We start from the raw sequence: 26,893 nt of genomic DNA on the forward strand, positions 1-26,893 counted from the left end.
ATTTTTTCATTCCTACCACTTTATAATGTACAACTACACCACAACTTACATAATCGTTCCACCACTGATGAACACTTGGGATGTATCTAAGTGGGGCTATGATATATAATGGTACTACCCACACCACCATACACATATCCGGGCACAGTCATGCATGCACAGCTGCTGAGTGCACACATAGAAGACCAATCCTGGTTCATAAGGTATCTTCGACTTTAGTACAACCCCCAACAGTTCTTCAACACGTCTGCACCAATTCACACCCCCATCAGTTAGGATATGCATTCCAGCTGCTCTACGTTCTCCACGCTACAGACTGTCAGTCTTTTCAATTTCAGCTGACCTTGAGACGGTGGTGGTATCTCATTATTTAATCTGCACTTCCTGATTACTGAGTTTAAACTTTTTTTCATATCTTCATTGGCTATTTGTATATCTTCTTCAAAGTGCAAGTTCAAGTCTCTTACCCTTTTACAATTTTACTTAAGCAAATGTATTAGATTATGTATTAGATTATCTGGCTTTCTTACTGATTTCTTCCAGCTCTTTAAATTTTCTAGGTAGGAGACATGTCAGTTTACATGTGATTCAAACATTCTATTCCAGCCTATGGATTACTTTTACAATCGTAATGGTACATTTTAATAAACAGAAGTTCCTAATATTAATTTATTTCAACTTAGCATCTATTCATTTATAGTCTGTGTCCTGTTTAAGAAAGGTTCTCCTACTCTTAGGCCATGAGGCTTTTCTATATAATTTTTTACCTTTCACCTTAGTCTATCTGGAATTGATTTTTATAAATGATATAAGGTAGGGGTCAAATGTAATTTAAGGATACCCATCTAATAATCACACACCAATATCAAAAAGACCATCCTTAAAAAAAAAAAAAAAAAAAAAAAAGACCATCCTTCTCAGACTGTTTTGCACTTAACACAATCAAACATCTATATATGTGTGCGCCTACTTCAGGACTTTCTACTCTCAGTTTCATTAATCATATTTGCCTACACTTATGCATGTTAATACCACACTGTTTAATAACTCTTCATATTGCATAAGGCCAAATATTTGTCATTCTTCAAGAGTGTCCTGATGGCACTCTATTTTTCCACATTCCACATTCTATTTTCCACATTCCAGATTTTAGAAACAGTCCATTTGCACTGCCCTCCCACAAAAATTTTCAGACTATGACCTAGGTTGGACAAAGTCTCTGTATTGATCTAGAGAGAACTGACATCTCCATAATATTAAGTCTTTCATTTCATGAACTTGATATAATCTCCCTTTATTTACCTTTTCCTTAAATTCTCTATTCTATAGTTTCCTACACAAAGGTATTATAAATTTCTTGCTAGTTCTATTCCTATATATTGGGATTTTTAAATTTTTTATTTATTTATTTATGATAGTCACAGAGAGAGAGAGAGAGAGAGGCAGAGACATAGGCAGAGGGAGAAGCAGGCTCCATGCACCGGGAGCCCGACGCGGGATTTGATCCCGGGTCTTCAGGATCGCGCCCTGGGCCAAAGGCAGCCGCCAAACCGCTGTGCCACCCAGGGATCCCATATTGGGATTTTTAATGCCACAATAGTACCTTTGTTAACTTCATTTTCCAGTTGTTATAGAGAATTCAATAACCATGCTAAACACACTTCTAAATTCCAATAAATGCACTGGCTAGAAGCTACACAGCATAATGGTGAACAAACTCCTTGCAGATTAAACTCTTCCTAAGATTATTCTTTCCTAGTTTGCTTAAGAATTTTTCATCATGAACAAATGTTAAATTTCAGTGTTTTCTGCACCTAGTGATGATTGTGCAGTTTTTCTCCTTTATTAATATGGTGAGATATATTTGATTTTTAATATTAAAACCACCTTGCATTCTAGAATAAATGCAAAATGCTCATATTATACCCTTTTATATTGATACATCTAATTGTTATTCTTAAGGATACTTGCAAATATGCTCATGAATGAGACTGCCCTATAATTTTTTTTCTTATAACGTCCTTGACAATATGTGATATCAAGATTATGCTTGCCTGGCAGGACCTCCAGACTTAGAAGACTGGCTACCTGATTTCAAATCTCCCCATACTTCCTCCCTCCAAAACATCTATCAGTAGGGCAAAACAATCCACACATGACCCATGTGCCTTCATGCATTAATAGGAGGCAGAATACAATAGCCTTCAAATAACCTATAAGGAGAGAAATAAACTGCGTTCCAACAGAGCTTCCACCATGCTCCACAGCAAGCCTGCAGGTGGAAAGAACAGGACTGGGGATATTAAATGGTTTGTAAAACAGAGTAAAAACAGGTGGAAGGAAGACTTAAATGACCCTCCTCCACCTCCCCCCCAACCCTCTGGAAAGAAAAGTGTTAAGTTACTGAATGCAGATCAAGACTTGGTAGTTCACAGAACTGGCTACAGGAAAAGGGACTTGAAAGTTGAGTGGAACTAGAAGTTGCAGGTTTGGAGAAGCAATGCTTGTGAGGGAGGGTCAGATATTTAGAGAGTGGCATTTCTTGGAGACATGGCAGAAAAGAGAAAGAAAGAAGAGAAAATTTAAGGAACTGCAGAAATGAAAGCAAAATAAGGCAAGCCATCCACCCATCAAAACCAATCATTCAAAAAAGAACTTCAGGGAAGAAACAACTGGAAAGAGTGCGCTCCAATCAAAAAACCTACTCATAAAATAAACAGGGATGCAAAAAATAAAGCCCAAGCCCACACAAAACTGCTATAAGGAAACAAAATGTAAATCAAAGCATTTCACTAATAAAACGTCTCCCCTCTCAAAGCAACCATGAAACCAAAGAAATCTGTAACAAAACACTCAAAACTGAACTAAATATCCTCCAACAAGCACATATGAATCTAATACAGAAACTGAGAACAGAAATGGTGTGAAAAAAAAGTGAAACAAAAGCAAACTGAACTTATTTAGAATAGAAATTTTAAAAATCCTATTACAAAAGACTGAATTAAAAGGTACCCAAAGGAGAATAAATTCAAATGAAAATTTATGAAAGGCACTGAAAAAAAAGTGAAAAAAACACCAACCAAAAGAAAAAGATAAAGAAATGAGTATGCAGAAAGAAAGTGAATGAAACAGAAAATAGGCAAAGAAAGTCAAACATCATGTAACACATATTCCAAGGTATGTATATGCAAGACTCTGGGGGAAAAAGTTTAAAATACTGAAAGAGAATATTTAAGACAATAATCCAAGAAAATTCTCTGGAAATAAAAAAAGACTTGAAACTAGACACTAGAAGAGCCAACTGACCAAGAACAAGTAACTCTAAAATGTACACTAATAAACCATAAGACTTTAAGATACTGAAAAGATAACTTACAATAGCAGAAAATCAGACGTACACAAAAGTAGCACATCATTTTTTTTTTTAAGATTTTATTTATTCAGGGGAATCCTTGGGTGGCGCAGCGGTTTGGCACCTGCCTTTGGCCCAGGGCGCGATCCTGGAGACCCGGGATCGAATCCCACATCGGGCTCCCGGTGCATGGAGCCTGCTTCTCCCTCTGCCTGTGTCTCTGCCCCTCTCTCTCTCTCTCTCTCTCTGACTATCATAAGTAAATAGATTAAAAAATTAAAAAAAAAATTGTTCTGGGAACTTACAGAGGCATAGGATATGTATCCCAGCCCTGGACTGGGCTCTGAAGACAGGAAAAAAAAAAAAAAAGATTTTATTTATTCATAGAGACACACAGAGAGAGAGAGAGAGAGAGAGAGGCAGAGACACAGGCAGAGGAAGAAGCGGGCTCCATGCAGGGAGCCAGACGTGGGACTCAATCCCGGGTCTCCAGGATCATGCCCCGGGCTGCAGGTGGCGCTAAACTGCTGCGCCACTGGGACTGCCCAGTAGCACATCATTTTTAAGAAACTTAAGGGGAAAAGGCAAAAACAAGGTTTTTATATCCAGCCAAGCTGTCCTTTAACTATCAAGGCCATGAAAAATATTTGAACAAGCAAGAACTTACAAAATACTTACGCATACACCCGTCCTCATCACCCTTCTCAACTCAGGCCCATCATCTAAATCACAGAATGATCAGAGACTGTTTTCTCAGTTCTCCCAAAGATACCCAACTAATACACTTCTAGATGCACTGGAAAGAAATTAATCCCTTACACTCAATGGATGCATTATAGCTTGAACTCCATCTATACAAGGGATAGAGCCGGCAATTGGTTACAGGGGCTCAAGGCAAAGGCAGTGACACACAGGTCACACATTAGAATCCTGAAGGCACAACACCTTGACTTTGTGGGCTCTAGCCTTATGGTTTCCAACACCAGGGGCTGGCAGACCAAGAGCCTCGGGTGCAGAACATGCACTCTGCTCTTCAACCTCTGCACCCAGGGTAACCTCAAGCTTCACTAGAATACATCTACATTGCGGTTTCCACTCCTCATGGGGGAAGATGGCCATGACTGTTCCAGCAAGAACCAGCTAGGGCCCAAACCCGGCCCTCCCAACTAACAGGAGGAGTCCCTCAGATGACTGGAAACATCCCCAGTCGGAGATGCCCTCACAATGACCCATAAGCTACCCAAACATGAAAACACACCACTAACCCGGATGCACCTGCCACTTCTGGGCCTGCCTTGCTCTGCCACCTTGAGAGTACACTGTCCGTAATAAACTGCTTTATGCTTGCTACTTTCCTTCTGGCTGTCTTTATTCAGGTGTGAGTGCAGATCCTCATGTAAATCTTCCATAGGGAATCTAAGAACTGAGACCTCCATTCACACAATGCAGACTCTCCCACGGGTAACAGAATGACTGAAGAAACTTAGGCAAAAGGGCTGATGAAGAAGTGAACAGTTTTTGTACTCAACTGTAGAACTAAAACTAAAGACAAGACTGGGGTCATGGAGAGAAGAATGTATATAAACCTACGTTATGCCAAAGTAGAAAATTGCAACTAAAATAATGGGAAGATAAAAGAGAAAGAAAAAAACAATAAAATCACTATTATATAACAGGCAAGAATCAAAAGATGTCATTTAAAGATGATGTACAAGATAGTAAAAGGACGGGTTAAAAAGCAGGAAGGGGATTAAAGGTACTATAAATTTAAAAAAAAAAAGGTACTATAAATTCATGTAATTGAGAAGTAATCACTAGGACAAAAATGTAATCCTTCCCAGATATGAAAAGAAGTTTTCTACTAACTCAGGGAAAACACACCTAATAATGAGTGAACACAGTAAATATGATACAGACAATAATTATATCATAGGTAATAAGAAAACTGAAAACAAATATATCAGTTATAACAATTACTGTGAACAAGCTTAACTTGCCTCTTAAAAAATCTTCAAACTTGCTTAGAGAGGAAAGGCCAACTCTACCCTGTACACATGAGAAGACATATTTAAAATGCAATGATTCAAAAGGCTAAATATGAAGGGATACACAAAAACTTACCAGGCAAATGGAAGCATTTAGGTTGCAATCATATCAGAAAAAAATAAAATTTAAGATGTAAAGTATTCAAATGGATAAATGCTAAAAGCTATTATTTCACAATGAAAATAAATGTTACTAATATTTGTAAACCAAATAACTGAAACTGTAACTGATTCAAGAAGAAATAGAAATTCTCTATAAACAAGAAATACACACTACTCCGTACACAAAACAGGTCAAGAAGAAAAAAATCAGTAAGGACTAAAAGTAAATGATCTTGGGGCACTTAGATGGCTCAGTCAATTAAGCCTTCACTCAGGTCATGATCCCAGAGTCCTGGAATGGAGCCCCACAGCAGGCTCCCTGCTCAGCAGGGAGTCTGCTTCTTCCCCTCCCCCTGCCCCTCCCCTCTGCTTGTTCTCTAGTTCTCTCTTACTCTCTCGCTCTCAAATAAATACAATCTTAAAAAAAAGTAAATGATCTAAGCAATATAATCAATAAAGTAGGTTTTTTGGACATATATGAAAACCATACTCTAATGGACAATACACCTTCTTGAACAAACACAAAACAATTACCTATATTAAGGCACAAATAAATCATTAATGTAATCCTAAAACAGAAACATTACAAACAATAACCAGCTATTAGAATGCAAAGAAAACTAAAAATAACACTGGAAACAATGTAAAACAGTACCAGAAGAAGAGCTGAATAAATGCATTATGGTACAGTCACACATGGAATACAGCAAAAAGAATAAATGACCCATGAGTACTTACAACAACATAGATGAATTTTTAAAAATTGTTAACAAAAGATCTAAATACAAAACCATATATAATGACCTAAATTTAAAACCAGGTAAAACTTATCAATTTATAAGTCAACATAGGTGCTACCCTTTAAGAGTAGGGTGGTCATGACCTGAAGGGGACACTGAATGTTCTAGGTGCTACTTTCATGGGTGAATGAATATATCTTGTAAAAATTCACCAAGCTCCTAGTGATATGTTAATTTTTCTGTATCAACACCAATAAAATTAACAATTATTTTAAAAATCAGGAAACTGCTAGAAACTAAATTTTTAAAAAGTCTTCCTGTCTAAAAATTTAAACTCTTGGAAGAAAGAGAATAAACAAATCACAGAATTCCTGAAAAATAATGATAATGAAAATATCACATATCAGAGTCCATGGAAAAATTTAAAGTACTAATCAGAAAAAAAGTCCAGAGCCCTAAACACTTACATCATTTTCTTTTTAAGAAAGTGAATGAATGATATTCCAAAAAAGCTAAAAGGAGAACAAGATAAACCAAAAGGAACCCAAAGATGGCGTCCAGCTGGCTCAGACTCTTAATTTTGAGATGGTGAGTCTGAGTCCCATGCTGAGTGTAGAGTTTACTTTAAAAATAACTAAATAGGGCAGCCTGGGTGGCTCAGCGGTTTAGCGCCGCCTTCAGCCCAGGGCCTGATCCTGGAGACCTGAGATCGAGTCCCACATCAGGCTTCCTGCATGGAGCCTTCTCCTCCCTCTGCCTGTATCTCTGCCCCTCTCTCTCGCTTTCTCTCTCTCTCTCTGCATGTCTTTTATGAATAAATAAATAAAATCTAAAAAATAATAATAATAATAAATAAATAAATAAATTTTGTTTAAAAAGATGGTAACTATAAAAAGCAAAAATTAATGTGGTAGAGAACAAATTAATAAAAATCCTGGTTCTCAAAAAAACTAAGTTCATTTATATGAGGTTCCTAGAATAGTCGAATTCACAAAGCAGAAAGGTGGCTGCCAGGAGCTCGGGGAAGGGAAAAATGGGGAGTATTCAGTAGGTACAGAATTTTCATATGGAAAGATGAAATTATCGTGGAGCTGGATGGTCCTGATGGCTGCACAACAGTGTGAATGTACTTGTACTTAATAACACAGACCTGTATATTTGAAAATGGTTAAAATGATCTATTTTATGTTATATATTTAAATAAATTTATGTTATATATTTAAAGCATACACTAATTTCATCAAAAAGGGGGAAAAGGAGCAAATACACAAATATAAAAAAGATAAAATATAAAAATAGAGACTCCTCTGCACACTTCCATGCAAACACATTTAAAAACCTAGATAAAAGTAAGTAGGAAATACAGTGTATTAAGAGGGGCCCCAATACACAGAATGCTTAAACCAACCAATTTCCCTAAAAGAATCAGAAAAAGTTGTCAAAGAACTATCTTACCAAAAAACAATCAAACCCAGATATCACAGAGGAACCTACCAAACCTTTAGAAAGCAGGTAGTCCCAATATTAAACTGATTTAAAATGTGGAATATAAAGAGTAACTTCCAAATTCTTTATGAATCAACCGTAACAATACCTAAACCTGATAAAGATAGCAAAAAAAAACAAAAACAAAAACAAAAATGACAAAGAGCACTTATGAACACTGATGCTGTGTTATTACAAAAAAACCCCAACACCAGACTAAGAGTTTATCAAATGCAAGAATGGTTCAGTATTAGGAAATCTAGTCATACAACTCACCATACTAATAAATCTAAGGAGAAAAAAATACAAATTACCTCCAAAAGGGCGGAAAAAGTCAATGACAAAATTCAACATCCATTCCTAATTTTGAAAAAAACAACTCTTGAATAAGTCGGAATGGATTTACACTCCTTAACATGACTTCACTAAGAAAGAGAGAGAGAGAGAACATAAGTATGCATACAGGACAGAGCAGGAGCACCAACATCTTACTGGGTCAAAACCAGAGGCACACTGACTACAGCCAAGAACCAAGCAAACCATGCCCACTACCTCTTCTACGATTTAACACTGTTCTGGAGGCATTCACCAGTGCAGTCAGGCAAGAGGAAACAAGGACACAAACAATGGAGAAGGAGAAATAAAACTCTAAACCGATGACACAAGAGTAAACATGGAAAACCAAAGATATTGATGAAAACAACTCAAGAAAGAGAATTCTGCATATATAAAATTAACAAACGAAAAACCAACAGCCTTCATATACACAAATAATAACTGTTTAGAATGCATAATGGAAGAGAAAATCCCACTTACCAACAGCAACAGAAAAGAGCACAAACTTAAACAAGAAATGTTCAAAACTTATATGAAGAAATCTATATAGATTCACACATTCCTGAAAGGCACACAAAGTGAGACTTGGTTAAGACATCACAACTTTATCAGGTTGTCAGTTCTCCCTAAATTAATTTATAAATATAATGTAATTCCAATAAAAATTACTCAGAAGTTTCTTTACGGAGCTAGACAAGTTGACACTAGATAACACAGAACAGAAGGAGCTATAAGGGAAACTAGCCCTACCAAATATTAGAACAAAGCTCCATGATTAAAACGGTGGTACCAGCACCTGAAAAGACAGACAGACCAATGAAATGTAACAGAAACCCCCAAAACAGACCCAATTTACATATAGAAATCTAATATATAACAATGGTGGCATCTCAAATGACTTGAGCAAAGATGGGTTTCATAAATATTGGGACAACTGAACAGCCATTTGGAAGAAAATAAAATTAGATCCATTCCTAATATCACATACCAGGATAAACTCCCAAGTATAGCAGAAATCTAAATGTAAAAAAATGAAAGCTACCCAAGTTCTTAAAGAAATCATTGGTGTAGGGAAAGGTTTTCTGCCCTTGACTTAAAATCCATACCAAAAAGTAGTATGTGAATTTTCAACTGCCCAGAGGTTGGCACCACTAACCCCCATGTTAAAGGTCAAACTCAGAGATACTTCCGCTGGGTTTAGTTTGCCATTCTTTTCCTAACTTCTAGAGATGGATACAGATGCTCACTGAATTTTTTTCAGTCTTTCTTCCTTCCTAACATGCACTTACAGCTATAAACTTTCCTCTTAAGTATAACTTTAGCTGCACCCCACAAATTTTGATATGTAGTATTTTTATATTAATTCTGATCAAAATATTTTGTATTTTTAAATTCCCATTGTAATTAATATATCTTCTATGATTTATGGATTATTTAGAAACAATTTTACTTTTTGCTACTGAGTTTAGTTTAATTTAGAGAATACTGTTCTGTTTGGCTTCAATTCTCTGAAATATCCTGAGACTTGGTTTTGTCCCACAACCTGACAGCCTGGGTGAATGTCCATGCACATAGGCAAATAATGTGTATTCTGCAGTTGTTAGGGACAGTATCTTGACATGCAAGGCAAATTTATTAATTGTGCTGTTCAAATCCTCTATATCCTTACTGAAGTTTGTTCACTCTAAGAGTAGTATAGCAGTATAAAAAAATAACAACTCCTTCTATGACAGTGAATGTATATATTTCATCTCACTGTTTCTTTTAAAGCCTGTATTACAATCACTAAAATTCCTTTTGGATGATCTAAACACTCTACGAAAGAGAACAAAAAGGTGAATAACCTTCTCGACGCCAGTAAAAAATGGCAGCAATTTTTTTCAGCTAATTATTATCCAAAATGAGTTCATGGCACCTCTCTCCAAAATAAAAATCATCATTATAGACATCCTCCAAGGTTTCACTGGGTCAGATCCAATAACTCCAGACAGCAGATCAATTTGTTTAATTACTCAAAGATATATTTTGCAACTAATTCATGCTGCTGGGCTCATGGGAAAAGTTAGCAATGCTCCACAATACATTCCATAGATAATTACTGAGACTTTTAATTTTTCCAGACCAAAATTACCTTGGTCCTGCTCTCTGCCAAAGATGGCAAAGATCATTCTCCCCCTTCAGCACCCACTGCACCGTATCCCATTGAGGCTTGACACAATCTTAGAATCATTCTCCCACATTCTCTCCCATTGATTAGACTGATTCTAGTCAATCTTAGAATCGTGCTCCAGAGAGCATCCATTACAATCTGAAACCCACTGCCCCCTCTGCTCTATGATAAAATCTCTGGTGATCTGTTCGTGCAGTCCTTTCAAGAACCTCAGGGCTCAGGTACAGAATGGGCACCTATTCCAATCAGTTTTCATCAGTGTCCTCCCATTTTCTCAGGTCAGGACATCATCTCCCACTTGGATCAAGCACCCCTCTTATGCAATCTCAGGGTGCCTTTTTGCTTTCCAATTCTCTAAGTGTATATCACAGTGATCTTTTTACATGTTTTTCTCAGCTGTTACACTTTCAGCCCCTCAAGGAAAGGAACCATTTGATTTATTTTGATATCCTCAGCATCTAAGCAAAGCCTAGCAGCAGACAGATCCACTCTCTCTTGACCCTTGTCTCCTACAATCTATTCTCTACACAGCACTCCTAGTGACCCTTTTAAAATCTAAATCAATTGGTATCATTTTCCTGCTCAAAAACTTGCAATGGCTTTTCAACTCACTCAGAATAAAATTCAAATGCCATCACAGTCTCCTGGACCCTATATGACCTGGCCCTTTATGACCTCTGTAACTACACACCCCTCACTACTCACACTACCCTCCTACCACTTCAATAGCCTTTGCACTCACTGTTCCTCTGCCCCCAAGGCTCTCTGCCAAAATATCTGCCTGACTGGTACACTCCTTCACCTACATCACACCTCTGTCAACTGTCACCCGAGGGATACCTCCCCTGACCACACTATGACAAATGGCAGTCCCTGACACACTCTCCCCTTGCTTCTTTACTTTCTACACAGTCATTATAACTACATATGTTTCTGTTGTTTATTTATCATCTTTTTCCCACACTACAATGTGATATCTGTAAGAAAGGGCAGAAACTCACTCTCCAGAACAGGGGTTGGGATTTTTTGCTCTGAAGAGCCAGATAGTGAATATTTTGTACTTTGGTATTTAGACAGTCCCTGTTGCAACTACTCAGCTCTGTCTTACAGCACAAAAGCAGCCAAAGACAATATATAAATTAGTGGGCAAGCCTGTGCTCCAATAAAATTTTCTTTACAAAATCAGGCAAAAGGCCAGATTTGGCCCAAAGGCTATTGTTTACCTTTGGAAGGTAAAGAGAAGCTTGTTCTAGAAGCTTGTTCTAGAAGCTTTGCATGCAGTACATTGACTTTGAATTAATCAATCATTCTCTGTTCTTGGAGAAACTACCTTTAATTGACAACATAAAATACCAACATTCCAACCTCATCAGAAAAGACAACTCCGAACCAGCTTCTGTACGCCTTTTACCAAAAAATCCACTTGCGGCTAATTATTCCTGAATGGCTGTTTCCACAGATATGCAATGTGTTCACTCTTACCACTAGAAAGCACATAAACCATATTAGTTTGACTCTCTGCAGAAATGTTTTTATTAAGTTGTGTTTTAACTTCATTTAAGACTAGAAAATAATCAGCTTCATAAAAACCAGGTTCTAGAGGCACCTGGGTGGCTTAGTTGGTTAAGTATCCAACTCTTGATCTCAACTCAGGTCTGGATCTCAGGGTCATGAGTTTAAGCCCTGTGATGGACTCTGCATTGGCCGTAGAGCCTACTTAAAAAACAAAAACTACATTCTAAGTGCTGCATATACTCACTAGCCAATACAAAACTCCAAGTGTAAGTTCTGGGAACATACTAAGGAAAGGAAACTGGTCTGTTTTCTATGGATGATGACTACAGTGTAGAGATGAAGATGTTGTTTCCCCTTCTTTTTGGCCCTCAGGATGGGCCAAAAGGATGCTCGGCCAAGTACCTTGCCTGCAGACTGGTTATGTCCCCAATACCTATATCCTCTCTTCTCCAGGTTTCAGAGCCAGCCTACGTTTTCTAGCCTTCAACACATGAAATAAGGCTGCGTCTGAGTATAGCCGATGGGATGAGAAGTGGTGTGTGCTGGCCCAGAAAGCCTCCCACAGGACTTGGCTTTTTCCCTACCCATCCACTGAACTGAGCAGGAGGAAGTTCCCACTTTCTCCTGAAGGCTGAGTCACAAGTATGGCCCTGTGGAATGTCACCCCATGAGGACCCCAAAACTAAGCTTCACTTGGGTGAGCAACAGATGTTTTTTGTGCTGAGTCACTGAAACCCTGCATGAGTAAAGCAATTTAGCTCTCTACAGCTAAAACCCTGAATTGGGAGGCTGGAATCCTATCCAAAGAACAGGTTTTATTGTTTTCATTCGTGATCTTCATAGAGGTTTAATTCTCATTTATATTCAGTTTCATTCTTTTGAGTATTTCCTATAAGCTAATTCAAATCTTTATGTAATAGGGTACAAGGGACAAGCCTCCACTGTTTGTGTTCAGTAAAACCATAGTATCTCAAACAACAAAAATCTCAATAAATATATTTGAATAAACATATATTTGGACAAATATAAACATTCAAACAAAACTCTATTTGTAGCTTTCACTTATACACAGTTAATCTAAGTTGTATTGGGGTACCAAAAGAAAGAATACTGGGTAAATTCTAAACTGCAGGGCAATATATTTTGTCTCAAACAGAATTTGACAATCAGAAACCAAATAGCCTAAGAAATGAAACCACATTTCTAAACTCCTCTCTAGCACGAATAAGTAACCATAAACAAAGTTTTAAAAGAAAAAAAAATTGTTCTAACAATTAGAACAATTGTTCCTGTAATACCTAATCCCTATATAGTTCTATCATATGATGCCATGAGGCTTTGTTGTTTCCGCACTTTTTTTCCTGAGAAGTAGTATGGAAAAAACTGGACATGTCGGAAATGGAAGAACTTTTTAATTGGTCTATGTAATACAAAAGACAGTGTACAAGCTCTGAAAATTTTATGTATAACTCAGGTACGAACTTCACTATCATCGTTAAGCCTTGTAATCATTCAATATTGTAATGCCAGCTTTTAAAAAGGAGTCATATTTTGGGGCACCTGGGTGGCTCAGTAGGTTAAGTGTCCTACTTTTGGTCTTACCTCAGGTCTTGATCTCAGGGTTGTGAGTTCAAGCCCCTGTGTTGGGCTCCATGCTGGGCCTGGAGCCTACTTAAAAAAAAAAAAAAAAAAAAAAAAAAAAAAAAAAAAAGAGGAAGAAGAAGAAAGAAAGAAAGAAGAAAAGAAAGGAAAGGAAAGGAAAGGAAAGGAAAGGAAAGGAAAGGAAAGGAAAGGAAAGGAAAGGAAAGGAAAGGAAAGGAAAGGAAAGGAAAGGAAAAAGGAAAGGAAAGGAAAGGAAAAAGGAAAGGAAAGGAAAAAGGAAAGGAGAAATTAATGTTTTAATAATCTTCCTCCCTGGGATTTCTGAATGGACAATTCACCATTTGGTAAAGCCTTTGGAAACAATGTTGTTTGCAGCGTGTAATTAAAATCTGGAGACAGGTGATTGAGGAATTTAGGGGTTTCTGTGCATTTCTGGTGTTTAAATCAAAAACCAGGATAATTAACTCTAAAAGATGTACAAAATAGGAGATAAATACTATGGAAAGCCAAGAACCAAAATAACATTTTAAATTCTATAGGTTCGGTTATAATCAAAATGTGTTTTTCTGATTCTACTGAAAATGGGCAGGTATCCTATATTGAAAAACTTCAATCTTTCCCCCCAAAATTAATTATCTTACTTTTGATGGAAGGCATCTGTGTTTGCTCCTCCTGGTTGTAAGCTGTGAAGAGCCTCTCTCAGAATGATACGAATATAACTTCTCCCTCTCTTTCTTGCCACTCTTCTGGTTAATGTCATCGCTCTACTGGACTAGATACTTCACTTCCTAAATGCTTAGACACTGTTCCTTTCATGTAGCACAGGGAGCAATTTAAATCCATGAACCTCTCCTTCTTAAGTGTTACTTCTGAACAGCATAGAGTATGGCCCTGCAAAGAGTTACAAAGTCAATTCAGAGCTAAATTGTGGCTAGGTATTAACTCTACTATAGGACTACATAACCAAATGGTTCTGGAGGGCGGCGGCGGGGGGCATGTACATAGTTTGAGGGGCTGAGAACAGAACTGTGACATTAGTAGGGCAAAATGGCTCAGCCCAGGTTTTTAAAATTACACAGTAGTTATAGTGTTCTGCTTATCCTAGTCCTGAATCAAAACACAGGACACGTTCAGTCGATGAAAAAATACTTGTTGAGGTTCTACTATGTGCAAAGAATACACCATTTCTTCCATTCAGCTGATAAAATATGGCCACTTGGATTCTTAATTCAGTCAATCACATCCATACTTTTATACTGCAATATAATTTCACTGAACTGCTCGTGTGCACAAAATGGATAACAGCACTCAATGAGAGAAGCCAGATGAGCTAAAATGGAACCGGAGCAGCATGGTGATAAAATCTTCAGCATGCACTGGAGCACAACTTTAAAAATCCAATACGACTTTCAATGGCTAGTAAAAGGAAGACTCAGGGATCAAAGATTACAAAGGTGGTGGGGAAATGGTCAGTTGGAGCGAAGGAGGCACTGAGTGTTAGCACTGGTCACTGAGGTTATGATCCAAACAATCTGCACATGATCACGATGTTTCAGAGATTGTTCAACAAAGCTGGAACACATCTACTAAGTGCTGGCTGTGTACAAGGCACCGTGATGTCTGGTGCCTGCGCGCAAGGAGTCTGTAGTTAGCAGGACATTTTACCTCTGCTTTCCCTCTCTAGGTTTTGAGGACAGTAGCTTGGTCCTATCAACGCTGTCATCACTAGTAACTAGAATGATCCACAGGAGGCATTCATTCACACATGTGTGAACTGACTGAAAAGAACCATAAAGCAAAAACTAAAAGAAAAATATTAAAAGAAATAAAACTCAGAAAAAGTGCAAGAATATCCAATACAGCAGAAGAGTGAATCTTCAGATCAGTTTAAAGACCATTGCTCTAAGAGGTCAGAGGACATCTTAAGAAGAGGCCCAAGTCTCTGAGAAATGATCCCAGATGCTGAGCTCAGAGCTGAGGTCCAGAAGCTGCTAGCAGACCTGAAAGAAGAGAAATGACCCTGGGATATTCAGGATGTTTAAAAAAGGTAAATGAATAGAGTCAACAGAAGAAGAGGCACAGATCCAGCGGAGAAGAAACAGAATAGGGAGGCTCCAAAATTTAAGAATGAAATCTGAGGATGGAAAAATTATTCTAATCTAAGGATATCTGCTAAGATGGGAGAATAGGCTCTCGCGCAAGACAAACAAAACTGACCTTGAGGTAAGGAGCAGAACAGTGAGAGTAGAAAGCATCCAGTCAGAAAGGAAAGCAGGACAGCACAGTCACAGACAATACGACCTTCAGGGAATGCCAGGACCTGGAAAAAGGCACAGCCATGTCCAAAGCACCCCACCCTGAGAAGGACAAATAAGTCCTATGAGACACATGTCTCAAAGGGAAGGAAAAAAGCATTCTTAAAAAAAAAAATAAAAAGTTAATAAAAGAAAATAAAGTCACTGTTTGAAAAAAAAAATTTACCCTGTACCAGATGTCCCTCCCTCGTGAATGCCCTTCTCCCCTCCTCAAAACCAAGGTTTAGAAAGATGTGCGTGCCCTGACTAGCTTCCCCCGCCTGACTGCCATTCACTCCTTAGTCCATGGAAGTAAGGCTCCCCGAGACTCCTCTCGTTGAAAACCAGTAATTCTATCCTAGGGCTAAATCCAATGGAAACTTTGGAAGCACTATCTATCTGGATCCCTGGCTAGCTAGCACCCTCTCCTCTCCCTCTTGGCTTCTTAACATGCTCAAATACCTCTATTCAAAAAAAAATAAAGGTATCCTCCTTTTTACCCAGCCTCCTGGAGCCACCCTTCTTCCCCCCCACCAGGCTTCTCAGTTGTCCACACACAGTGGCACCATTTTCTGGCTTCCACTATCAAACCCTCTGGCCATTCTGCTCATGTCCCCATCACTGTGTCACCACTGCTGCCATCTAGGTTACTAAAAATTTTCTGGCTCTTAGCATCCCTCTTTACTGATGTCTCCTGGATCATGGCTTCTAAGACATCATTCATGCCTGTCCCCCCTCCCACCGGCCACACACACACACAACTGTCCTCCTCTGTCTCAATTCTTTCCTGAGTATCTGCTGAACACAAGAGCTCCTCAGATCATATTCTATACCACCACCACCACTCCTTTTCTCACTCTGTACATGCATCTTGAGTAACTTCATCCACTCCAACATTCTCCATTAACAAATACAGGCAAAGGCAGAGGTTCTAGAACTTTCTCTGTTCACTTAGCATCTCAGACCAAAAGAAATGCCTGAGTAATTGAATCATTGGACAAGTTCAAATAACTTACGTATTTTTTGCCCTAACAACTTATTACCCATTTTTCAAACACACTTCAATTGACAGAAAATGAGTATCTTTATGTCATTATTACATAAACCACAAGTATTTACTGAAGGTATGTATGTACCTGTTGAGCGCCTTACAGTTTCTCAAATCTTGGATGTGGACTGGATAGCACCTCGTTCACTTCCTGTTCCACATTGATTCTCACATGGAATGCAGCAACCACTAAACACTCAGCCTTCCAAACATACAGCAAAAGGATAGTACTGCAGCCGATGGTAGAAACTGTTGACTACTTTGAGCTAGTATGTCCCACAGGGTTGGACAGATGTCAAGTACCACTGCGTTTCCTTCTACAATTCAATATCCTGCAGTCTCCCTGTGTGTTCCCTGCATCACATCAGCACAAGGTTGGGGAAGTGTAGTGCTAAAGACTCTCAGATGTCTGTCTCCATCCAAACATCCCCCGACAACCAGATCCTTAATGTAATCAACTAAACACTGTGTCCCACTGCCACCTGAAACTTAACAAGGCCAAGCACATCCATCTTTTCTTCCTCCAAATGGCTGCTGCTCCATAAGAAAGGCATCATCCCCGCAACTGATCCGCGAGGACTCTGCACAGCCCTGAACTCCTCCCTCTCTTAACTCCCTCCCCCATTGCACATACAACCCCCACCCAACGACCAAGTCCGGGCAATTCCACGTCCCCCACGTGCCCTCCTTCCATGCTTGTGCCTTCCATCCATTCTCTGATCATGCCCTTTTGCTTCATAATTCTGCAACTGTTTCCTTTGCCTACAGAGGAGTCCAAACTCCTTACAACAGGAATCACAAGACCCTACATGGCATGATCATGGGCCCTAGTCACTTCTGTCTCATTTCTTGCCGCTCCTGAGCCCTTCTGCACTTGGCCATGCCACCATCGGTTTTCAGTTACTCCAATGCACCACCCCTCTGACAACGTTTAGCAAGCCTCTCTTCAACCCATACTGACAAATTCCTCCTCTTGTACTTCTCTGGGAGGCTTTTCTCATCTCTCCAAATAGCCCCTAAGCTCCAGTTTGCAGTCATCCTATGAGCTCCTTCCTATAGCTGATCCCTTCTAGAGCACTTACCATACACTGCACTGTAACGGATGGCTAAGACTGTCCGAGAACCCAGCTGAACAGGTGCTCAAAGAGGCATCTGCCGCCTTGCTTATCTTTGCATCACCAGCACATATGATAAATTCTGAAGTATAGCGAATGACTGGACTAGGTCATTCATGTGATGTTTCCCATCCCTCTCTGCTTACTAACTCCATCACAGCACTTTTATCTCTTATTTCTGCAATCCCAGTATCAAAATACTACAGGTACTTAGCAAGCATCCCCTAAATGGCTTCTGAAGAAAAAGGTTATCAAAAAAATTCTGGAAGGCCACACTCCACAGTAGTAGGTGTGGTTACTTCCAGAGAGAGAAACAGGACACCAGTAAGATGAAAAGACTCAGGTGAGACTTGTTACTCCATGGATCTCCACAGTGATACTCAATTTATTCTATAATACCCCTTATTTATGTATGACTGGTATATAGTACTCCTGTATGACCAGCATAAAACCAGCCCTGAAGAATGCAGGGACCGCAGGCAGCCTTGGGCTCCAGATGCCCAAGACCAGGTCCCAAGAACACTTGATCTTAAAGAATAAAACAGGCTTCTAAGAAAAACAGGACTGAGAAGGTGAGCATCTAAGTCTGTACAGCAATGTGAAGGCAGTCCCAAGAAAATATAAGGAATGACAAAAGCATGTAAGCGGAACACATAATTTGTAATTATTCCCCAAAGAAAGTTCTGGGAACTCTAAAAGAAGATAACTGGTACTAGCTCATAGCACAGACAATTCTTTTAATACTTATGTTTTAATGAAAACATTCCAATAACCAAAAGGTGGCTTGCCACATGCAGGTTACTATGGGAAGTGTAAAGTACATCTACAAAGACATGCTGAGAACAGCCAGGAGGCTACAGTGTTGGCATGACCCCTTGACAAAGTCCATTTCACCTTTATTTTCAGAATTATTAAAAAAAAAAAAATAGTGGAGCATATCACTGACTGTTAGGTCATAAATTTTAAGGAAACAGGTAAAATACCATAAAGCAACTTCATGTCAGCAACTGGAAGTGCAAGAACAATTTTTATAAGTCGACAGTTCCAGAACAAGCTTCTTTTCACTGTTGGAAGACAACAGTGAATACAGGGTCAGACTGTAAACATATAAAGTCAATCAAACCTCTCAACCTAGTGAGCTTTTAAATACCCAAATGGACACAACTTCAGTGAATACAAATTAAGATCTTCAAAAATGAAGAAAAGTGAGCACTATGCAGATGCTATTAGAAAGGAGACCAGACACACAATAAGAACTGCCTATGGGAAAGGTCAAACCCGGCTTTCCTTTGTTTAACCTCTCAAGTAGATAAAAGAACTAGCTTTCAAGAATCACCGCATTGTTTCACTGCTAGAAAAGGAAAGTTGAGTAAAGCCTGTAGAAAAAAGAAGCAACCAAGGTTCCACAGAATTCGCCCTAGAGGCAACAGAAAAATAAGTCCATTATAACACTTTGAACTTAAGTTTTGCTAGAGACGGAGACATTTTAAGTTTTAGACAAACCTTAATTTTTAAAATAAAAAAATACTTCAAATAGCTCGTCCCTTCCCTCCTAAAAACGTGGATCCTTTGAATCCTAAAACTCCACGCCCCAGCATGCATTTGATTTGGGCACTCACAAAGCAAAAACGGACCGTTTAATTTTCGGTGTTTTAAAAACTCAAAAAAAAATTATTGCTGGTAGTCAGTGCGAATTCAAAACCGATCCCCAAATGAGAAAGAATTAGTAAGATCCCCAACAGCGGCTAAGAAAACGAGATGCTCCCATTCACCCTTAAGCCCACGGCTTAGCTTCTTAATTAGTAAGAACTCCGCTCTCCGCCACGGAACTACCCTCGCGGAGAGGCTGAGCCGACGAGAATCGCCACGGCCTGCAGGCACCACGGACGGCGCGGGGAGGTGGCCCCTCGCTGGGGCTCCGGCGCCGAGGAGCCGAGGAGCGGAGCCGAGCCGAGAGCCAGGCGCCCCCCGCCGCGCCCCGCCGCGCCGCCGCCCCCACCCGCCGCAGGGCACGGCTCCCGGGGACGACCCTCGCCGGCTGCCCGCCCCCTGCCCGCGCTCGGGAGCCGAGCCCCGCTGCGGAGGCCGGAGGCCCCCACGGCCCGCAGCCCCGCGGGGGGGGGGGGGGCACCCGGCGCAGAGGCGCGGGCAGGGCCCGACCGGGCGGGCGGCGGGCACGCGGGGACTGGGCCACATGCGGGCAGGGCGCGCCGAGCCGAGGGACGTGAAGGTCCCGGGCGCGGGGCGCGGGGCGCGAGCGGAGGCCCGGGCGGGCGCCACCTGCGGCCCGGAGGGCGGGAGCCTGCCCCGCAGCCCGGGGAGCGCGCCGGGCAGCGCGGGCGGAGGGCCGGGGGCCGCGCGGCGAGAGCGGCCGCGGGGCCGGCGCGGGAGCCCGCGCGGAGGATGCGGCTGGGCGGCAGGGCAGGGCAGGGCAGGGCAGGGCGCGGGGCGGAGCCGCGGCCCGCAGTGGGCCCCGTCGCCCTCCCGAGAGCGCCCGGCGCGATGCAGCAACTTCACTTGGCCGCGGGGCTGCGGGGGCCCGGCCCGCGCCCGGCCCTCCCCCGGGGCGGCCGCTCGACCCGGAGCCCAGCGGCGAAGGGGCCAGGACCGGGGAGTCCGGCCGCCGGCAGCCCGCACTCACCGGCCCGCGATGCCGCCGCCGCCGCCGGGGCTGCGCTCCGAGCTCCATGGTCCCGCCGCGCCGCGGCCGCCCGGCGCCCCCGCCCCGCACCGCACCGCACGCAGCGGCGCCAGCGACGCCGCCTCCGGCCCGGCCACGGCCGCGGCCACGCCCCCTCCCGGCTGGGGGCCCGGCGGGAGCCGGGGGGCGGGGCTCGGCGCCGGCTCCGCCAACCGGAGCCCTGCCAGCCCGCCGCTTCACCAGGATTGGCGAGCGCCGCGGCCAATGGGGAGCCGGCAGGGGCGCGGAGCGTCGGCGCCGAGGGGCGGAGGATTGCGGAGGAGGTGGCTCTCACGGTCGGCCGGTCGCCGCCGATTCCGGTGGAGGCACTGGCCGGGGTCCCTCCGGAGCCGAGCGGAGCGGAGCGGAGGGGGCACCTGGGCCGAGTTTACCGTCGGGGGCCCTTCCGTCACCCTGGCTGGCGATGCACCACTGCAGTCCCTTCGAGCTCCCACCCGCACCCTAACCTTACCTGGGTGTCGAGGGCCCTGCAAAGCACGCCCATCTACCTGCAGGTAGCCGGAGGTCCTGCAGGGTTAAGGGTTCTGGCAGCCTGGAGAGGATTACAGCCTTCGTCATCTGCTAGGTTTATGCTTCTGCAGTCCGTTAGCGTGCTGCCTATACTCTTCCCTTCTTTAATCACCCTGTCTCCAGGCTCCCTCCACCCCACCTGTGAGAAAGCCCTGACACTGAGCCCGGTGGCAGTGAAACACAGCCAGGTGGTCCTGGAAGACCCGGGCGTAAATTTACGAGTGGAAGAGGAAAGGAAAGAAGAAGGAAGGAAAGGAAGAAAAGCCAAGCGTGTTCTCCTAGGTCCTGAAGGAAAAAGAGTTTAAAGGCATTAGATAGAAATGTTAGCCATATTTTGGTGTGCATGCCTTTACTCGTTTTGATTTGTAAGTAAGAGCACTAAATTGAAAAACTTGGAAAAAAAAAAAAAGTTCAAATCCTAGTGAAGTGTCCACGAAAAACTGATTCAGGTTGTCTTGCTTTTGTCTGTACAGACGTGTGGTAACTGTCCACATCTGTTACGGCTACTCACAGCAACTACAAGCTAGGAAAAATGAATTGCAGTTGCTAACAAAATTAGCAATGTTTGCAACACTGAAAATGCAGAAGAAAAATCATGGGCCCCCTCTGTGTGTGAATCTGTTAACCTACCTGACTTCCAAAGGAAGGATTTCAAAAGCTCCATTTTAAGATAACATATAAACTTAGTTCCCATTTCATGTCAACATAAAATATACTGGCAATTAATAAGGTAAATAGAATTTTAGTGAATTATTACAGTGCTCTGTATTTGAAATATTGATACTAGAGTGATAAATTTCCTCTGAATTCAAAGCTGAATTTGTATACAAATTAAAATGACTTTCCTTCATTTTGTCTTCATTTCCCAGGGCAATAGCTTCCATGTCTATATTTAGGTCATTGATTCAAAACTCAGGGGTGCCTGGGTAGCTCAGTCAATTAAGCTTCTGCCTCTGGCTCAGGTCATGATCCCAGGTTCCTGGGAAGAGTCCCACATCAGGCTCCCTGCATAGCAGAGTCTGCTTCTCCCTCTCCCTCTGCCCCTGCTCCTGTGCTTGCTCTCTCTCACTTTGTTTCTCAAATAAATAAATAAAATCTTTCAAAATAAATAAATGAATAAGTACTCAAAAAAACAAAGCTGTAGGATCGCCAAAGTGTGTTTTCAGAGTTGCGAATCACATTCCCCTCGCTCCTCTCCTCTTCAGTGACCCCGCCTTATGTGAACTGCTGCTACAGCTACACTTAGCTTACATCCACTATGAGCCCTTAATCTTACTGTCCTGAAACGTTCAGGATTGTTTCATATAGACCATTCTTATCTCTAATTAGATGGTAAGTTTCATATGAGTGTAATGTCCTTATTTTCTACTCTTGTTTCTTCTCCCCATAATGCCTAATGCAGCGGTGAACATGTTATAAATATAACTCCATCCTTAGCATTGTGTCCATAATATACAGAAATTTTTCCAAATGTAGTGCTTCTGTGAACCAGTCCTTTAAATAAAAATTGCTTAGAATAGTCTTGTTAGGGAGATAGTGTCTCACACTTAGCAGTGCTTAAAAAATGTTGCCATATCAGGGAGTGAATTGGTTGCCTGTAACAGAAACTTGACTGAATTCTTACCAAATAGGAAGTGCTTCTCATCACATAACAAGAAGTCTAGAGAGAGCCCTGGGCCTCTGCAACATCTCCATGGCGTCACTGTACCTCAGATTCCTTCTATCCATTGGCTCTACTGTCCTTGTCAAATGACTTTGTCTGCCTCCTCACAGATGATTTGCTCCGCTTCTGGGCACTGTATCACATTCTGGAAAACGGTAGGGGCATGGGAAAGGGCAAAATATCAAAGCAGTGCATGCCAACTGAGTCTTCCTTTTTAACAATCTTTCTGGGAAGCCCCAACCACCACTTACTGGCCACACTTGTGTCACACTGACCATTCCCCTCCTCTCACTGCCCCCCTCTGCTCAATGCAAAGGAATCTGAAATACTAAGTATTTAGGCCAAGAACCTAAAAATGTCAGGATTCTGCTGGTAAAGAACAAGGGCAATGCAGTTTCTGTCATAGTTGAGGAATAAGTGAATACATGATTGGACCCTCACTCTATTCTTGAGATGACCCACTTTAAAAAAAAAAAAAAGTCATTCAAATCTCATAAGAAAACAACAACCCAGTTCAAAAATGAGCAAAAGATCTGAATAGACATTTCACTGAAATCGAGATGGCAATATACAGATGGCAAATAAGGATATGCTGAATAGCACATGTCAGAGAATTACAAATTAAGGCAACAATGAATTACCACATCTTCTAGAATAGCTAAAATTAAAAAAACTAATAATATCAAATTCTGGCAAGGATGTGGAGCAACAGGAACTCTCATTCACTGCTGATGTGAATGCAAGATGGCACAGCCACTTTGGAAGACAGCATGGCAGTTTTTCACAAAGCTAAGCATAGTCTTACCATACAATCTAGCAATCACACGCCTTGGTATTTAGCCAAATGAGTTGAGAACTTACATCCACACAAAAACTTGTGCACAAATGTGTGTTCATCATCACCAAACACTAGAAGCAACCAATGCTTCAGTAGGTGAATGGATAAACAAACAGCGGCCACCCGCTGGAATAACTGGATGTTATTCAGTGATAAAAAGAATGAGCTATCTGGCCATGAAATGACACAGAGGGATCTTAACTGTATATTACTAAGTGAAAGAAGCCAATCTCAAAAGGCTGCATTCTGTATGATTCCAATTATGAGATTCTGGCAAAGGCAAAGCTATGAAGACTGAAAAGATCAGTGGTTGGCAGAGGTTGAGGGAGGGAGGGATGGATAGGCAGAGCACAGAGGATTTTTAGGGCAGGGAAACTATTCTGTATGATATTATAATGGTAAATACGTGTTATTATGTATTTGTGAAAATCCATAGACTATACAACACAAAAGTGAACCTTAAGGTAAACGATGGGCTTTAGATAATAAAAAATGTATTAATATTGGTTCATTAATTATAACCTCATTAATGCAAGGTGTAAATAATAGGAGAAACTGTGTGAAGGATACAGGGGGTGGGGTGGGATGAGTATATATCCTATGTACTATCTGCTCAATTATGCTATAAATCTAAAACTATACCAAAAAATAAAGTCTGTTGATCATTTAAAAAAGGGAACCATAGTTAACATAATGATGTTAACATAATGAAGTTAACATAATAAAAAGGAAATACAATTTTGGGGAGAAGCCATCATTGTTTTATTTATGGGCCTCTAATGCATTCACAAATTCTTTTGCCCTTCAACTATTGTTAAATCTTAAAAGACTTATCACATATACTTTTTTTTCAATTTGGGGGAGATCCCTGATTTTTATATAGAAAAATTTTCAAAAGTAAAGAAAAGCTGAAGGAGTGGTACAATGAACTCCCATATACCTTTCACATAGATTCACCAAAAGTCTACGCACTGCCATATTTGCTTCTTCGTTCTTCATCAGTCTCTGTCTCTCTGTGTATGTGACTTTTTTTTCCATTCAACCACTGAAGGCAAATTGGAGACACCAAGACACCTTAGATACCTCAGTATGTATCTCCAAGAGCAAAAATGTCTTGATTGTTCTAGTATATAAAAAGACACAAGCAGAGCGTATAAAATGGGATCACAGAGATGAGGTGTGTCTAAACTACTCAAGATGCATTGACCCCCTTTTTGTTTTCTGTAAGTAACTGTCCAGTCTGACATAGAATGTCTCTATCCCCATGGTATCATGCTGGACTGGTAAAATCAAATTTGGGAGCAAATTGCATATTTAGCAATTTGGGCTGGTATGGCATCATGCTAAAGAGAGTTCTGGTGATGCAAGGTGAGTGAGCCATCATTCACATTTTGTGAAACAATATGCACAAAGTATGCAGAGCAGCTGGTTCTGGACCCACCAGCGAGCTGAAGGCATGCTGTCTAGTGTTATTATGACAACCGAACAAACTCTCAAGCATATCCCTAAGAAGATCTTCCAATGATATTTTTAAAACCTCTTGAAATGTGTCATCTTTGTTCCTCTTTACCCTTGCCTGGTCAAGCTCTTGGATAAATTCCCAAAGTTAAAATGTAGTTTTAGTGTCATCTTTAATCAGATGATTCAGATAGTGATTATGCAATGACTTTTTAAAGATGCTCTATAAATTAGATACTTGCTCAGTGATTAGCTTAAGTTCTCCTTTATCATTACTTAGTCTTTAGTGAAAAAACAATTGTCATTCTTTTTACTTAACAGCATGTCATAGTACATAAAAATTACACACTGTTTTGCATTAGGAACTGAGTTCAGTCTCACTTTGGGGAAGCTAAAGAACAAGAGTGGTTACTAATTAAAAGAATATAATTAGAATACGTAAGAAATCGAATTATAAAAGCATAATAATTGTCATCGCTTTCAACATGTTCATTTGTACTTGTTCTCAGAATGAAGTGAAATGATGACTACAAATACCTCAGCTCTCAAGAACTAATTCAGATCCATACATAAATCTTTATAAACATGCTTCACTTAGTCTAGCTTCCTTTTTGAAGGAGAGTATTTTTATCTTGACACTAGAGTGAAATAAATATGCACCCACATCTCCCAAGAATAAAATCTTCCCAGAAACAACAAGGAACTTTATCTTTATTTTTTTAACTATTTATTTATTCATGAGAGACATAGAGAGAGGGGCAGAGGGAGAAGAAGGCTCCATGCAGAGAGCCCGACGTGGGACTCGATCCCGGGTCTCCAGGATCACGCCCTGGGCTGGGGGTGGTGTTAAACCGCTGAGCCACTGGAGCTGCCCAAGGAACTTCATCTTAACTTGGAATATTAACCCAAGTATCTCATGAGAGCAAGGCAGTATATGGGTATTAACCTTACTTTTAAGAGAGGAAAAATATTACAAGGTGAATATAACCAACATGAATTGGGAATTCACTATTTGCCATATTGCGTGCTTGTTATATTTAACATAATATCTGAAAAAAAAACATAATATCTGTTGGATACGTGGTGTTATGCCCATTTCACAGATAAGAAACAGAGAACATTTGCCATTCACCAGGGTTCCTCAAGTGATACTTTCATGGGAAAGCTGTTTCTCCAATGGACAGGACAGCCCTAGAAGTCGCTGAGCGAGACAGCAGAACGATGTGTCCACACCATTCTGACACTGCAGCCAGGACTCCTGTCAAGTCTGACCCCCGACTCCTTTCGAGTCGCTACCACGCAGGTTGAGGGCCGCCCTCACCTCTGGCGCTGGAACAGTATTCTAACATATTCCCCGTGGCTTCATTCCCCTTTGGTTTGTCTTTGTATTACATCAGGGGAGATTTTTAAAACACAGATCACAGATCTAGTTGCCTCTCTCCACTGCTCAAAACCCTTCAGAGGCTCCTACCATCTATCAATAAGGTAAGTCAAATAAAATCCTTAATAATTACCAGTTCCAACTAGTTTTCCCAAAGCCTTCCACACCCTTAACATTCTTCCCAGGGGCCTGGACATTGTCTGAGTAGATTTCCTGCCTTGCTTTACTTGGGAGGGAAGCTCCCTTATCACAATACAGTTCAAATGCCACCTTCTCAGGGCACCTGGGTAGCTCCACTGTTGAGTATCTGTCTTTGGCTCAGGTCGTGATCCCGGGCTCCTGGGATTGAGTCTCATATCAGGTTCCCCACAGGAAGCCTGCTTTTCCCTCTGCCTGTGTCTCTGCCTCTCTCTGTGTGTCTCTCATTAATAAATAAATAAAATATTTTAAAAAAAATGCCACCCTCTCCAGAGCCTTCGTGTAGGTATTCACACAAGCACCTGTGCTGTCCTTGCACTCCTTCACAAGCCCCTTCCAC

At 41.2% G+C, this 26,893-nt stretch overlaps 1 protein-coding gene across 7 annotated transcripts in view; it reads right to left on the bottom strand.

The window, feature by feature from the left end:
- The window catches only part of WASF3 (WASP family member 3), a 133,477-nt gene extending 112,904 nt beyond the window's left edge, over positions 1-20,573 (bottom strand). For 5 of the 7 annotated variants that reach the window (XM_072795711.1, XM_072795710.1, XM_072795699.1 and 2 more), the window contains exon 1: positions 20,446-20,573. The gene's annotated coding sequence lies outside the window, so the exon portion shown is untranslated. Of the gene's footprint in view, positions 1-13,988; positions 14,008-19,576; positions 19,596-20,445 lie in introns of those variants that run through there. The other 2 variants (XM_072795701.1, XM_072795703.1) reach the window with 2 other exon arrangements.
- Between the last annotated feature and the right edge of the window lie 6,320 nt (positions 20,574-26,893).

Source organism: Canis lupus, chromosome 24 (assembly GCF_048164855.1).
Source record: "Canis lupus baileyi chromosome 24, mCanLup2.hap1, whole genome shotgun sequence".
NCBI classification, from domain to species: Eukaryota; Metazoa; Chordata; class Mammalia; order Carnivora; family Canidae; genus Canis; species Canis lupus.